The sequence below is a fragment of the Lathamus discolor genome, chromosome 3 (assembly GCF_037157495.1).
Source record: "Lathamus discolor isolate bLatDis1 chromosome 3, bLatDis1.hap1, whole genome shotgun sequence".
Classification (NCBI taxonomy): Eukaryota; Metazoa; Chordata; class Aves; order Psittaciformes; family Psittacidae; genus Lathamus; species Lathamus discolor.
In genome coordinates, this window is record NC_088886.1 from 36,433,145 (window position 1) to 36,449,196 (window position 16,052).

Consider the following 16,052-nt stretch of genomic DNA (forward strand, 5'->3'; position numbering starts at 1 on the left):
CAACCCTGGGTCCTTATGGGAGCTGCCTAAGCATCTATCATAAAACCTAACTTGCTCTTGGGGAAAAAAAATTATCAGTATGCTCCATGGCCATTTCTTCATCCTGTAGAGACACCAATTTTAGGTTACAAAAATTATTGGATCAAGTTATTTCCTAAGTTTGGCATGTTCCTTGCTCCTGTCTTTCCATTCTCTCAATGTGTTTTCCTTACCTTTTTCTCTTTCAAGAGCCATTATCTATGGATGATCCTGTGGGACACAAAAGTGTCAAGTTCTCCACAGACCATGGCACTGTTCAGATCCTCCTGTGCATCATGGGGTCACTCAAGTTGCAAAATCATTTGGTTACAGGCTGGACTGGGAGCTTTTCTCTCCCAGCAGCCATCAAAGAGAGGAGTATTGCCTGGTCCTAGTAGCTTTCTACCCCAGACTGAACGCACTAAGGTATTTTCGTCATTTGATTATACTAAGTAGTAGCAAGAGCTGGAGTCAAGGACTTTGTGGTGATGTTTAAAGGAGAGGAGATTGAAGAGATTGAATGAAGAGCATCTTAGAATGGAAATGAAGTGGTCACAAGGTAATATACTTGTGCTTTGAGATTTGCCATGTGGAGAGCATAACTTAAGGACAAGGTAAAAAACCCCAATGTATATTAATGGAATAGAGCAATAGAAAAAATTATGATGCTGAGCCTTGTGGTGACAGTGGTATTAAGGAACCTCAGATGAGCTGCAAGATACATTCTGGTTAATGAAAGATGGTGTTAATACCTCAAAGTATAGTTAGAAGGGGTCTTCCTCAAACATATGAAAAGTGTACCTGGTGATTTTTTGGAGCTGCTTCTAACAATTTCAGCTACTGTAACGTGACTGGGTTTCTGTGGTGTTTGCTGTACCCATGTTGTGACCAGAGCATTGGGAAATAAAAATTATTGATAGAGAATGCAGACTAGCAAATGCACAGCACCATGTACCTTGTATTGTTTGCAGCTTCTGCTCTGCCCATTATGAATCAGTCCCTGGTCTTTTATCACAGAATATGCCACTTCAGTCTCTTGCTGCAAACATCTTGCAGCGTAAACCCAAGGCAAACACATATATGTGTTTTGATATGCCAGTATGCCCATACTTTCTTGCTTTAACTGAAAAGAACAAATTTCTCTATATTTAAGGCTATTTAATAAGGTTAAATATTCCTAACAAATATTAAATGAATTTCAGCTGCCTGTGTGTATTGATCTGAATGCTGATGGTTAATTTTACTTAGCTTTATTGTCGGTGCACTGTTCAATGAGGTATTGTTCCTCACAAGGGACTGAGCAGCTGGCTCTGCAACCAGCATGAACACCTTAGTGCAGCATGCCTTGCTCCACTGTGTCTCACAGAAAAAAAAAACAATACTGGGAAAAAGATGACTTTTAGACAGCCTTTTAAGACATTAATTCTATCAGCATACACTCCCTCTTAGCAGGTCTGATTACAGCAGCAACCAGTGTAACTTTTGTGGCAGTTTCTTCTGCCTTCACTGAACTGCAGCCCCTGTGAAATCCCATAGGAACACATGATATGTTCCTCCACTTTACAGATAAGTAACTTACCCTATTATCTATTAGCCTTTCCCAAGTGTCACAAGCATGGTATCAGCGCTCATTAGAGGTTTTTGTCAAGTATGTTTATAACAAGTCTATAACTTTTTTCATAAAACAAGATATAGTTTGGGTTTGTTCTGAAGAAGGGAATAAACTTGGAGAAAAAAAAAACACAACAAAACAAAAACAGGAGGGAGAGGATTTTGTTATTTTTCTGTTTCAGGAATATCAATAACATGTAAGAAACTTCACAGTTAATCTCAGGAGGAAATGGTTCCTTGTGTGTAAATTGTTCAGCAGGCAACAAAATACATTTCTGTGATTGCCCACTAGTGTATTAAATAGCGGTAATCTACGCTGTGTGAATTATCCTGAATTAGAGATTTATTGTGCATAGCTCTTAAGGAATGTTTTATTTAATCATAAATTTTTTTTTTTTTTATTTAGTAAAGTAGTAATGTAATTTTTGGAGTTTTCCAAGCTGTTACCTGTGTTTTCCTTTTACTGATGATGTTCCTCTGGGTCTAGATGGGCAAGAGGAAGGTCAGTGGGCTGGAGATCACTCTGACTGCCCCTTTCTGCCTGGTGGTGATCATAGCCTGTGTCTTCATTGGGCTTTTATCATCAGGACAATTTGGAGTTAAAAGAACAGGTAAGTGGTTCCTATTGCTGCTGTAGGACCAAAGCAAAACTTCTAAGTGAGAGGTGCTTAGCTCTGCTTCCTGAGAATATTGTAAAAGCCACAGAGCTTCAGGAACTAAGGTTCACATCACTTCCTTCACTGTTGGATTCAGACTTTTCAATCACAGAACCATAGAATGGTTTGGTTTGGAGGAACCATAGTTCCAACCCTCTTGCCATAGGCAGCAACACCTGCTACTAGATCGGGTTGCTCAAAGCCCCATCCAGCCTAGCCTTGAACATTTCCCAGGATGGGGCATCCACAACTTCTCTGGGCAACCTGTTCCTGGCCATCCACAACTTCTCTAGGCAACCTGTTCCAGAGTCTCGCTATACTTACAGGAAAAAATTTCTTCCTATGGTCAATACAAATTTATGCTTTAGCAGTTTAAAGCTGTTCCCCCTTGTCCTTTCTCTAATATATGTCCCTGTAAAAAATCCCTCTCCAGATTTCTTGTGCGCTTTCTTTAGGTTCTGGAAGCTGCTCTAAGGTCTTCCCAGTAACTTGTCTTCTCCAGGCTGAACAACCCCAGCTCTCTCAGCCTGTCTCCATAGGTGAGATGCTCCAGCCCTCTGAGCATCTTTATGGTCTTTCTGTGGACTAGCTACAACAGTTCAGCATACTTCTTAGGTTGGTGCCCTCAGAGCTGGGCACAGTACTCCAGGTGGGATCTTTCGAGAGCGCAGTAGAGTGAGAGAATCTCTTCCCTTGAGAATATGGGAATTCAAATGAAGAGAAAGGAAAAAGAAAACAAAATCCACAACAATGTCCCTGCTGTCCTTTCCAAAATCTATGTTTTTACTGCTCTCAATGTTCCTGTTATATTTTTACTCTCATCCAAAGTGAAGCATGGTTATTCCTTCCTGCAGATAATGTTACGAGTTGTAAATGCAAGACATAAATCACATATGTAGAAATTTATGATCATAAAAAACCTTTTGCCCCATCCCCCCAAAACACTGATTTTTAGTCTGTTTATTTTATATGTCTTCAAAATGCTTTATGATGAAAAACACAACAGTGGAGTAAAAAAAAAAAAAAAATGCTATCAGGAAAACTATGTGGGAGCACATAAACTGTGTGGAAAAGAAACTCTACAACCATCAAATCCTGTATTGGTACATTAGAAAAGAAGGTGTATGCCGTCTTACAGGGGTGTGATATAAAGCACCCTGATTTACGCAGAGTTCCATTATGTGTTAATAAATCCACTTAAACACCAGGATTGAAGCAAACAGCTTGGGGGTGGAAATAAAAATAATTGCTAATACACAACAAATACTTTCATGTTTTAGTAAAACTGCTCATACAGACTAATATGTGCATATTATCTGCCTGCTTTTGTCACAAGATGAAGAGGAGTCTGCCTGAGAAAAAAGTACAAGTGCGCAAGTTGCAGACAAAGCAAACAGGTGACTCCATGTATTTGTGTGCATTTCAGCTTAAGACAAGATTTCTGCATTTTGTAGTTCTCATTCAAATATATACAACATTCCAAAATACATGTAAAATGACTTTCAATGGTTGGAGGCACTGAAAACCACCATTGAGTCCCTTTTTGTCAGCTAAAGTTGCCAAGAGGTCACCTTAAAGCCAGTCTGACAAGCCTGAAATATAATGAAGCATCTAATAAGAGGCTTAAGGTATTTTTACCTGGGCTCTACTTCAAGCTGTGGTGGAACAGTACATCAGGGCAAGGAGCATATGTGAGAGCAATGGCACAGTACCATTTAAGAAAAAGTTGTCTTTTCAATTTTAATTTTCATGTATTTTCACAAGAATAAGCATATTGAGCTACAAGACTGGCAATATCCTAAGTCAGAACTATGTGTTAACAATGGAAATTGTTTGAATTAGCTTTTAAAGGCCTAGCAGTTCTGTTGTTTATATATGCACAGATCACTGATCCTAGAACACAGAGATTAGAAGTCCCTCATGAACATGTGGGATCTTTCACTGGATCCGCAGCCTCCAGTTTAAACTACCAAGTGGATGTGAAGCAGAACCCCTTTGGCATCATGGTGACTAGAGTGAGCAACGGTAGAGTGCTGTAAGTAACATTGGTGCTGTTTTTGAATAACACAGATGTCACTGGTTTTCTCTGAAAGCCCATGTTACCAGGCAAGCAATGTATGCCCAAGGTGTGAGGTGCCCTTTTGTACATGTAGTGTACTTCTCTTCATTTGACTGATGGATGCTCTGTGAGGACACTAGCTGCTCCTTTGCAAATAACATCTGTAATATGGAGAGCTCTGCCTTAAAGATTTAGGTCTGTCTCTTTGTTCACTTTCCCCCAGTACTAGGGAAATCTTTACAGCTACTTTGTGCCATCATTACAGGGATTTTTATTATCCCAAGGACTCCTTGCCAGTGCTTCAAATCTCATGGGAACATTCTTCATTGCTTCTTTAATCTTATTTGTGGCAATCATGCTGAAGCCCTGAATAACCAAAACCAGGTTTCCCTTTGGACTTAAGATCACAGAATCGTGGAATGTTTAGGGTTGGAAAGGACCTCATGAACACATAGTTCCAACCTCCCTGCTATGGACAGCAACACCTAAAGCTAGACCATGTCACCCAAGGCTCTGTCCAGCCTGGTCTTGAACACTGCCAAGGATGGAAGATTTACCACTTCTTTGGTTAACCTGTTTTAGTGCTTCACCACCCTCACAATAAAGAAGTTCTTCCTTATATCTAATTTTACCTTCCTGTCCTGGGTTCAGCAGTAGCAGTCATTTTTCTCCTCCTTAGTAGCTGGTGCAGTGCTGTGCTTTTGACTTTTAGCCTGGGAACAGTGCTGATAACACTGATGCTTTTAGTTGTTGCTAAGTAATGTTAAGTCTGACCAAGGACTTTGTGAGTCTCAGGTTCTGCCGGGGGGAGATGAAGCCGGGAGGAAGCCGAGAAAAGGACACCTGACCCAAACTAGCCATTCCATACCACAGCACGTCATGCCCAGTGTGTAGAACTGGGTGCGGTTACCTGGAAGGACTAAATCACTACTCAGCCAGGCTGGGTATCGGCCTGTGGGTGGTGAGCGGTTGTATTCTCTTCCCTTGTTATTTCCCTTATCATTATTCTTATTGGTGGTAGCAGTATTGGTTTGTGTTATACCTTAGTTACTGGACTGCTCTTATCCCAACCTGTGGGAGTTACATTCTTTTGATTCTCCTCCCCATCCCTCCAGTAGCAGGGGAGGGAAGGCGGGGAGGGAGACAGAGACTGCGTGGTTCTGATTTATGGCTGGGCTTAAACCACGACACTTCTCCATCTAAGTTTGAACCCATTACCAAGAACAGCTGGTGCAAGCCCTGGTCATGTGGCACTCCAAGTAAAGTATTTGATAGATTTGTACATTGACTGCTTTCTTATCATGTAGGTTCTAAAATGGAATAAATAAAATAAAACAAACCTACAAACCTAACGGCATAGCCCCAAGACCTGTTAGAAAGGGCAAGAGTCAGGATGGACGTGCTTATTAAATCAGTCCAAGAATGATTACCTGTCAGAGTCATAGGCCAGTTGGATTATCAACGCTTCAAGTTTAATTAATTAGCAATTACTTCTGTGCTCTTGTTAGTATTGTTTTCTTGTTTAGAATCCTCTCTAATGATTGATTTGCAATTATAGAGCACAAAAGATGGACTTGGTATTCAGTAGTGCATGACTGATTAAACAGGTATATTGAGGGAGAATAAGAAACCTATTCCAATAGAACCATGTTGAAACAGTGCTCTGGAGTACTGTCTGCACTTTCAATAGGTTTTTGTTTAATTTGATAAAAGTGGATTCAATTTTGTCTCTAAAGAAGAAAATGACAATGATGCTTGGCTCTGAGTTTGGGCATCTTAAAGACAGTTGCTGTAAACATGGGATAAGGGCAGCCCCTCAGAAATAAATCCTTGATACACTTGTTTACACAAGATGAGGGCATTCCCTCGACTCTTAAACAACCAAACAAAAGGGAGGCTTCATTGGAAGAGTGGGGATCAATGCATTATTACAGTTCCACTATGCTTTTCACAAAAGACTTTTTAATCACTGCATGTTATTACTAAAAGCTAGATGGTATTGATGAACGTTCCTTGATTTCTGATTTTTTTGTGTTGATGTGCACTTGAAAACAAGTAGATAAACATTCAAGTGTTGGAGTCTTCAGTTTCTACTGATGAAGAAAATGGATACCAATATGTAGTAGTGCATTGCTGTGCATAGCATTCAGTTCAGATGAGCATGCTCTTCAGTTAACAACCTTCTAACTCAGCAAATGATGGAAAAGTTCCCCTTAACAGCTGCCCTTTTACAAGTTAAAATATGTCTGTCAGCAGTTATTTGTTTCTGTAATCTGTGTGGCTCTCTCTCCAAAATGATTTCCAGTGCACACATTTTTCAGTAATTCTAAGATAAGGCCCTGACCTCTGCATGGAGACCTTCTTAGACTTTGATCCAAGCTCTCTTAACAGTTCACACACAAGTATGTGGTTCTGCTCTGTCAGTTCCTTGCTGCATTGATTTGTTAACAGAGATAGACTGAGCACATATGGGTTAATATCAGGTGACAAGTTGGGGCTGTTCAGCCTGGAGAAGAGAAGGCTGTGTGGAGATCTCATAGCAGCCTTCCAGTATCTGAAGGGGGCCTATAGGGGTGCTGGGGAGGGACTCTTCATCAGGGACTGTAGTGACAGGACAAGGGGTAATGGGTTAAAACTTAAACAGGGGAAGTTTAGATTGGACATAAGGAGGAAATTCTTTCCTGTTAGGGTGGTGAGGGAATGGGTTGCGAGTGCACCATCCCTGGCAGTGTTCAAGGCCAGGTTGGATGAAGCCTTGGGAGGGATGGTTTAGTGTGAGGTGTCCCTGCCCATGGCAGGGGGCTTGAAACTAGATCATCTTGAGGTCCTTTCCAACCCTAACTATTCTATGACATGCTGAATCAAACAGTGATACTCATTGTCTGCTGCTTGCTTTTTCTGACTTTGTATTCAGAAAATATATGGAGAAAAAATTTTTCTGTACTTTGGGAATACAAGCAATCAAATATTATTGCTATATTCATGAATATGTTTTGCTTGGACTATGGAAATTGCTAAAGCTTCTAAACACTCACTTGAGCTAATGTGCTACATAAAAACATTTAAAACCTTACATGTCTAGTACATAATCAACACATTATGGACATTTTAGAGAAAGAAATCAAAGTCAAGCTTTAATGAAAGGATATTCGTTAACATGAATGTTTTTGGGCTGTTTTTATTGGAGTTCCTAAAGTAAAGTAATTTATTTATAACTAGCTTGTGAGCTTCAAATAAGCACCATTCATCACTATTACCTCAGCTTCATAAAGGAGCAATACATTTGCTTTACTTTGAGAGAGCACTTCAGTGTTTTGTTGAAATAGGATATATACTAATAGAAACTAGGGGGAGAGACTGCATGTAATTAATTAATAATTTGCAATTTGCACCTCTGACCTTGAGAAACCTTCTAGGAGAGCTTTTTCTGAGAAAACACTGCAGTGTTTGCTTTTATGTATGGCAAGGTAAACACTGAGTGAGCTCACTGGGGACAATAGTATCAGTGTCGGACATTGTTTTGAGCTGAATTGTTAAAATTAATTAGGCATCTAACAATGCAGGTAGATACTTCTGAATGTAAGCCATGGAAATATGTATGTCCTTCAGCTGTCTCTCCTGTATTTGTGATGCCTGCGTGTCCTCCCCCATTAGCTGGCAAGGAGGCGCTGCACAGAAGAAGGTCCTAGCTAAGCACAGCTGTAGGATAAGCATAAAAAATTCTGCTTCTCAGCTGTCTCCTTCAGTAGCATGGTTGTTTCCAGCTATGCTGGTTAAGACACTCAGGGGCCTAACAGGACTTTGCTTTTTCTCTAAATCCAACCACTCTGACAACAGTAATTCTATATTAGCAGCCCTCTGTGACACTGAAATAAACATATATGTACACACACACACGCCCCTTCTGTTTCTCATGTCTTCTAAATTTTCTGCCGTTTCTGTGGATTTGTTAGATTTTTTTTTTATTTTCTTTGCAAATTTGATAGCTATGGAGGAATTTGACAGGAGAAACTAATTATGTGCTGTCAAGATAAAATTACTGAGGAAAGTGATGCAGAGTGTGATTTGCCCTGGTGAAACATCATGAAGCTCATTTTTGTTTTCAGGAGCAATATGTATATTAGCTCACATTTGTCTCACTATAAACAAACACTGTTGTAGAAATAATCACATTTATTTTTTATGTCTACTAAATATTCGTCTTATAAGCTACCTCTTCTTAATAATTAGGACATTGAGGTTCGAAGATAGTTCTCATCTGAACAGCTCTATTGAGTGTAGACTCATTAAGTTAAAATAACAGTGAACAGAACCCAGTTAGACTAATTTCAAGTTGCTCAAGTTCTGTTTCTCACTAAATTATTCTGAGTTCTCTTTTACAGGGGAAAAAACTAGTATAATAGTTGTTAAAATTTCTAAGGTTTTTGTTGTTAATAATAACAGAAAAACATTAGAAAAGAAATGAAAAAAGCAAGGCATTCTTATTTCCATAGATTAGACATAAAAATTATTATCTTGCAAAATTTAGAGAAATACAGATTAGATGTAAAATCTAATCTATGGTGAAAGGTGATGAAAGCACTCTTCAAGTTGTATTATTTGCTTGATGTGCATAGATTACCCAGAAATAGTACTGCTATATGCAAATTTGCCTGAAGATCCATCACATCCGCTTGCTTCTGTTGCCTATATATTTAGGAAGCGTTTGTTTTAATGGAAAACATTCTCACAAAGGAGACGAATGCCAAGAAGGAAAAAAAAAACCAGATCTGTAGGAAGGTGTCAGGATATTTATTTTTATTGTTGGTTATATTTTGAGAAGTTTCAAGTTCTACCTGTGATACATTTTTAAATACCCCAGAACAGATACTGTTATTAGATTTTAATTATCTTACTTTCCCTTTTTATCCTTTAAGGCAATGAATAACTTATACGGAGTTCAAACTTTCTTCCTGTGTTTGGAAGACAACACTGGAGCCTCCTTTGGTGTTTTCCTAATGAATAGCAATGCCATGGGTAAGAAATCTTTCTCTGTAGCTCTGAACATTACAGTTGAATGTCTTTTAAAATATCTGTGGGATTGGGATCAAAATTGAGTTGTTGCTGCTGTCCTTTTTTTAAAAGATACTTCATGCAATATTTTAAAGAAAGTTATCTGCAGATATCTGATGACAGTCATTACTATAAGCAGTAGTATTACACATACACAATACAAGCAGTGTGTATCTCTGAAGATTACAACTGAAACCTGATGGTTAGAAAGCCATCTGGTGCCTGTGCAGTAGACCAAATTCCTTTCCATGACTTAAATTTGTCTGAATTTTTAACTTTTTTCCCAATGTATGCATATTAGCACCAAACAGAAAGATAAAGGTTTGGAAGAAATAGATTTATGGGCAGTGTTAGCTAATAGTTTAAATATTTTGAACGGCACTGTTGTTAAAGATGGGCAGGGGAGAACATGCAGTTCAAAATACAGTGAGCCCATAGAAGCAGGTTCTGGTGTCACAGAACTGAAAAGGAAAACACATTGCAGCTATGCACCACTGAACTTCTGTCTCTGAAATAGCACTTTTCACATTTGGCAGACTGCTTTCTGCATGATGAAAAAAGTAATAATAGTAATAATAATATGATATTTATTTTCAGCCTCAGGATCCTGCTGTGTTTGGACCTGATCCAGTCTTTGTGAAAACCTCCAAGTATTCCTTTCCTTTTCTTCAACATTCACTACACTTTTCTGCCCTACCTGTATGCACTCTTTATAAAGCTCACAATCAAGGAGACACAGTTGTACGGCCACTTGTGCAAGAGTAAGTTTACTCATCAGCCTTTGTGATATTCTGTTTGGGAATAAATAAATCAAACACACTAAATGTTGTTAAGGACCTTCTGAAGACTGATGTAGTCTATGAAAATGCACATTGGAATGTTCATAGACAACTTAGTTCATGAATTACCATTTTGGAGTAATCAGAAACTATCTGTAATTTCTCCATCTATGCATACGTTATTATCAGTCACTCTTACAAGTTACTAGGACATGATATTGTCAGCTAATTAAATTATTCTCCACCATCATATATATATATATTTTTACATGTTTCTGTGCATATATACACGCACATGTTAGAATGTATGTTTCCTTGCCTTGGAACTCTTGAATAAGCTATATTAAGGACACATGCACACCTATACTTTCACACGTGTAAAGGATACCAACTAAAATAGTAAGAATTTTTTTAAAAGGCAATTTTGATATGCCACTCTACAGTCATGATTCTAGACATGATGGTATAGTTCCTAAAACAGTCACTGCTATAACCTTTCCACTTGCCCAGGTTCTACTCTGATGAACAGATGTGGAATATTGATAGGCAGTTCCTGTGGGATCCTGGGCTGCTTATTGCCCCTGTACTTGACCCGGTAAGTTTTGCCTGTTTGGCTGTCTCATGACTCCTTCATAGGTCACAGGGATACTTTGAGGCACCAGCTCCAGCTCTTTTCTCTGGCAGGCAAATGCAGCATAAAATCCCAGTTACACGATTCTTGTGATTCCTTTATTTCTCTGATTAGAAACCACCTTCAAGTCCTGAACCTTTGTTGTTTGGTCTTGTGACAATTCTGTTATTCAGCTTAAAGGTTATAGCTCCTCTACTATATATGCCTTTCCTGTTGAAATCACACTCCCCCTCCTTTTTAACACTGAACAAGCTGAACCACAAAAGTAGGCTCTGCCATTTCCCCAAGGATCCCAGGAAATTTGCTCTGGTCCAGTTATTTGTCATGAACAGACCTGTAAAGTCTTATGGCAAAGTGATTGCGGAGGACCTTGTTCAATAGCATTACCACAGCTCTATTGCCAGTGCAAACATGGTTTTTGCAAAAATCTCAGTGGGAAAAGAATGGACTGATATGTACTTGCCAGCAAACTGGGACTCCATTTGAGAGGGGGTTATATATACCCTATTCAATAACGTGCTAACACAACAGTTGCAAGGTCTGCCTTTAAACTGAGTGGTTTTATGTTTTGATTAGGTTTTTTTTTCGAGAGTGGGCATGGGACTTTCAGGTTTTCAGTCTGTAGATGGAGTCCCAGCAAGCTTAAGTTTTCCTTTTTCTTTTTTTTTTTTTTTTTTTCCCTCTTCATTTATTATTCCAGTTTTCTCACTGCTGAAATACAAAAATCATGCACTTTTTGCTATAAAATCCAGCTCCTACTTTCCGGTCCTCCATGGAGTCAAAATCATCTGGTCTGATATTCTGATTCACCTCAACTTTGTTTTACCCCTGAATTTCCATCAGAACCAGCTTTTCTTGCTGATTTTCAGCTTGTCTGAGGTGCAGTAAGAAGACAGATTGTGGCTTATTCTGTGACAGAATCTTGTGACTGTTAATGCGGGTAACACATATGCCATGGAGAAAGCCAAAACATTTATTAAATACATAAAATGAAAGTAAGGATCTGAAAGGTGCCAGCTCAAAAAAGGGGGAAATAAAGAAGACACAGAGATACTTGTGGGTATGATGTGAGCTACTGGATTTGAAGTGTCGTGACTTTGGGTTGCAGTCAATGAGCTGCTGCATTGTAAAGTGTTGATTCAGTGGCCTCCCAGCAGCTTTGCCAAAATTGTGCTTGGGTTGCTCTCTTCCTTTCTGGATATCATTTCTTTTTCATCTTTCAGGGTGTGGTTTCAATTCAAGCATATATTCCTGATGCTGTGTGGTATGAGTATGATACGGTAAGTAAATGCAGAGGAAGCTGTGGGGAGATTTTGTAAATGGTGATGTGATGAAATAAGATTTTCAGCCCTGCTTTGGTGAGAGACATCTAAAGTAAACCCTGCAGGAAGGAAATGGTGAGATAAGGGAAGAAAGGTGGTGGGTTAAGTGCATGAATCAATGCCTTTATGTGCCCATTGGCAAGTAGATATTTACATAATTTGAGCCTTTTCTAAAAGAAAGCATTAAGATAAAACTCAGGGCACAAGAAAGCGTTCACAGCAGAGAGTAATGCAACGTACCCATTCTCTTTTAATTCCCTGTCATTAAGGGAGCAAAAATTTCAGTGAGAAAAGAATGGACCGATATGTACCTGCCAGCAAACAAGCCGGGACTCCATTTGTATGTATCTACCCTACTCAACAACCAGCTACCACAACAGTTGAAAGGTATGGCTTAAAACTGAGTTGTTTTATGTGGTTTTCTTTCCAGACTGGCCTTGGGATTTTCAGGTTACAAACCAGTAGCAGACCACTGTATTTAGCATTTTCACCTTGAAATATGGGGGTAACTGTGAGCCGCACTTCACTTCCACAACTGTTTACATTACAGGTGCTGTGATTAATTCCAGGCTTATTTGCATAGCATTTTGTAAACTTGCCATGTGTTTTAATAAGTTGACATAAAAATGAAAGGCAGCCAAGAGCTAATCTAAGGTAATTCTCAAAGTATTGCAGCCCTGTTGAGCGTCACATTCTTAAAATGAACATGAAGGATGTATTCAGACTGGTTTGATATTTGTTACAGATGTAAGACAGAAAATCTCTCTTTCAACAGCCGCAAGAATCCAATGGGACTTATAATTGCCCTGGATGACAATAATGCTGCTTCCGGGAACTTGTTCTGGGATGATGGAGAATCTACAGGTGAGCTGTTAACAATTGTGAAATAAGTATTATTAGCAAAACATTAATGTGTACAAGTTTCAATCATCCTGCTGATTTCATGGAGCAAGAGTAAGACATTGTGAATATTGAAGCATCCTATTAATACTTGAGCATTACTTTTTCAACACTTTTAATGGGGAAGCTCTAATTGTTATTGATTCCGTTTTCACTTGTTTAGGTTTCACTATGGCCTTAAATACATAAATGTTTGCTACATTATCATGCTGACTGTTAAACCATGCTGTCAAGACATATTCTGGCATACGCAGAGATTGGTTTCAATGGGTGCAAGAATGCACATAATTAGTGTTTGATGCTAGGAATCGGTAGAAGATTAAAAACTAGCACTAGTTTTTATTCACTTCTGGAATTATTTAAATTGCTTATGAAAAGAGTAGAAATTTTGTTCCCTCCAAATTATTGTGCTGAAGCCAAGTTTTTTTATGTTGTTTGTTTTCCAAAACATAGTGGTGTATAAGCATGTGAGTAAGCTTGTATGGGATACACTTGTCATGTTACAAACCTCTCCTTTAGTATAGAGGCCAAAGATCTTGTTTCTTCCTTGGACTCTAAATATGCAAGGCCTGCCAGCATCATTTCTTGTGATCACAGACTAATTGAATGGTTTGGATTAGGAGGAACCTTAAAGATCCATCCACCTTCCATGGGCAGAAACACCTACTAGACCAGGATCGCAGAATCTCAGAGTCATTCCTGAAAGCCACATCCATCCTGGTCTTGAACACTTCAGCAGCCACAGCCTCTTGGGCCAACCTGTTACAGTTTTTCACAACCCTCATAGTGAAAAATTTCTCCCTAATATTTAATCTGCCCTATTCTAGTTTAAAGGCATTGTCCTTTATCCTACCACTTACAAAAAGTCCCTCTCCACGTTTCTTGTTGGCCCTTAAGTACTGGAAGGCTGCTCTGGGGTTTCCCTGGAGACTTTTCTTCTCCAGGCTGAACACCACCAGCTCTCTCTCTATGTCTTTATGGGACAGGCGCTCCAGCCTTCAGATCATCCTTGTGGCTCTCCTAAGAACTTCTTCCAACTTGCTCCACGTCCTTCTTATACTGGGGGGCCAAAGCTGAATGCAGTACTTTAGAACAGAGGAGAAGGGGAGAATCATCACCCACAACTTGCTGGTCATAGTCCTTTTAATGCAGTCCAGTATACGGTAGGCTCTCTGGGGTGCAAGCACACACTGCCAGCTCACATTGAGCTTCCTGTCAGCCAGTACCCCCAAGTCTGTCTCCTTAGGTCTGCTCTCAATCAAGTCTCCACCAGCCTGTATTTGCACTTGGGATTGGCCCAACCCAGGTGCAGGGCCTTGCACTTGGCCTTGTTGAACCTCATGAGGTTTGAACAGGTCCATCTCTCAAGCTTGTTAAAGATATTAAACAGTGCGGGTCTCAACTGACCTCTGAGGAACGCCACTTGTCAGTGGTCCCCTTGGACATGAAACTGTTGACTGCAACTCTGAGTGTAATCTTCCAGACAGTAACTTATCCCCCAAATAGCCCATCTGACAAATCCATGTCACTTCTCTTTAGAGACAAGGATGTCATGTAAGACAGTCAAATGCTTTGTACAAGTCCAGGTAGATGAGACATCAGTGGCTCTTCCTTGTCCACCAATGCTGTCACCCCATGCAGAGCGCCACCAAATTTGTCAAGCGCAATGTTGCCATGTTGGCTGTCATCAATCACCTCCCTATTTTCCATGCGTCTCAGCGTAGTTTCCAGGAGGATCTGCTCCATGATCTTTCTGGGCACCAGGGTGAGACTGAGCAGCCTGTAGTCCCCTGGGTGTTCCTTTTTCCCCTTTTCAAATATGAGGCTTACGTTTCCTCTCTTCCAGTCAACAAGAACTGAACTGCGTTGCCATGACCGCTCAACTATGATGGACAGTGGCTTGAACACTTCATCTGTCAGTTCCCACAGGACCTGCTGATGCATCTCATCCAGTCCCATGATCTTGTGCACCTTCAAGTTCCTTAGATGGTTAGGAACCTGATGTCATCCTACAGTGGGTGGTTCTTCATTCCTCCAGTCCCTGCCTTTGGCTTCTGTAATCTGAGCTGTGTGGCTGGAGCACCTGCTGGTGAAGACCAAGGCCAAAAAATCGTTGAATACATCAGCCTTCCTCATATCCTGGGTAACCATGTCTCCTGTTTCCTTCTGGAGAGGGCCCACATTTTCCCTAGTCGTCCCTTTATCACTGACTGGACGTACAGAAGCTTTTTTTGTTGCCCTTGAATATCCCTGGTCAGATTTAATTCTGTGAGGAATTCAGCTTTCTTAATCTGATCCGTGGCTGCCCTGACTATTTCTCTAGATTCCTCCCAGGCTATCTGAACTTGCTTCCACCCTCTGTAGGCTTCCTTCTTGTGCTAGAGTCTGTCCAGGAGCTCCTTGTTCATCCACATAGGCCTCCTGGAGTTTTCGCCTGACTTCCATTTTGTTGGCATGCACCATTCATTAGCTTGGAGGTGATCCTTGAATATTACCCATCTTTTCTTGGCCTCTCTTCCCTCCAGGGTTTTACCCCACATTACTCTACCAAGCAGATCCCAGAGGAGGCTAAATTCTGCCCTCCTCGCTGTGCACCCTCCTCGCTGCCCTAAGGATCTCAAACTCTTCTATCTGATGCCTGTGCAGCCAATGCTGCCCTTGACCTTTGCATTCCCCAGCCAACCCTCCCTATTGGTGAGAACAAGGTCCAGCATTGCACCTCTTTGAATTGGCTCCTCTATCACTTGGAGAAGGCAGTTATCATGTTGAACTGGTGATGACAGCATTTACCTCACCATTCATTTTTTTCTTTCAAGCAGTTTACAGCACACATTCCTTTTTTCTTACTCTAAGATTAAGGTCACTGCTTAATTCAGCTGAAGTTAAAATTAAAACCAAACAAACAACACAACACTTTAATATGAGGTTAAATTTATGCATGGAATACATGCTTGTCTAAGGAAAGCAGAGGTCATTTTCAAGCAATGGAGAAAACCTTTTCCATTATATATGCATAGACATATG

General features: G+C 40.1%; 1 long non-coding RNA gene across 1 annotated transcript; it reads left to right on the forward strand.

Moving 5' to 3' along the window:
- The first annotated feature begins 292 nt into the window (after positions 1 to 292).
- Positions 293 to 3,330, forward strand: LOC136010927 (uncharacterized). Its single transcript, XR_010611075.1, has 3 exons — positions 293 to 444; positions 2,117 to 2,240; positions 2,741 to 3,330. It is a non-coding gene; the product is annotated as an uncharacterized LOC136010927 (long non-coding RNA).
- The last annotated feature ends 12,722 nt before the right edge of the window (positions 3,331 to 16,052 follow it).